This window comes from Grammomys surdaster, unplaced genomic scaffold (genome assembly GCF_004785775.1).
Source record: "Grammomys surdaster isolate TR1022 unplaced genomic scaffold, NIH_TR_1.0 270, whole genome shotgun sequence".
NCBI classification, from domain to species: Eukaryota; Metazoa; Chordata; class Mammalia; order Rodentia; family Muridae; genus Grammomys; species Grammomys surdaster.
In genome coordinates, this window is record NW_021604711.1 from 832,678 (window position 1) to 833,308 (window position 631).

Consider the following 631-nt stretch of genomic DNA (forward strand, 5'->3'; position numbering starts at 1 on the left):
TTTCACGTGCTTGCTTTAGCAGAACATCCTCTCTTCTGTGTCCGCTTCAGTCAAACATTTCCTTCAGGAGTTGGCCTTAGCCTTTCACACCTGTGTCCACTTTAACAAAATGTTTTTTTCACATGTTTGCCCCAGCAAAAACACCATCCAACTGACTTTCCAAAGAACCCTTAGGTTTCCACTTCACACATGGAAGAACAATTGAGACAAAAGAGGAGATGAAGTGGAAAGAGAGCGTGACAGAGTGCATAGGGTCTGGAGGGAGGAGGGAGACGTCAATTACATCATAATCTCAATAGTTAAAAATGATCTAAGATTAATGAATGTTTAAGTAATACATTTAAGTAAAACTTTAAAAGAGTTCTGTAGAAGAGACATCGGTGTAGTCCTGCAAATGTGATCTTACAGACCTTATAAGAAACATGTCTCAGGAAAATTGTCAGGCAAAGGAAGAATATTAAACAAATTCACCTGTGAACTATCACCTTAACTTAATTTAGAATTCAGAGTTTGAAACATTTATGTTCTTTGCCTGTAAGATAACATGTTAAGCAGTGGAGACCTGATGGTTACTCTACTCCTCTGCCCTGTGTACATGTACACACACACACAGATACACACACACACATAC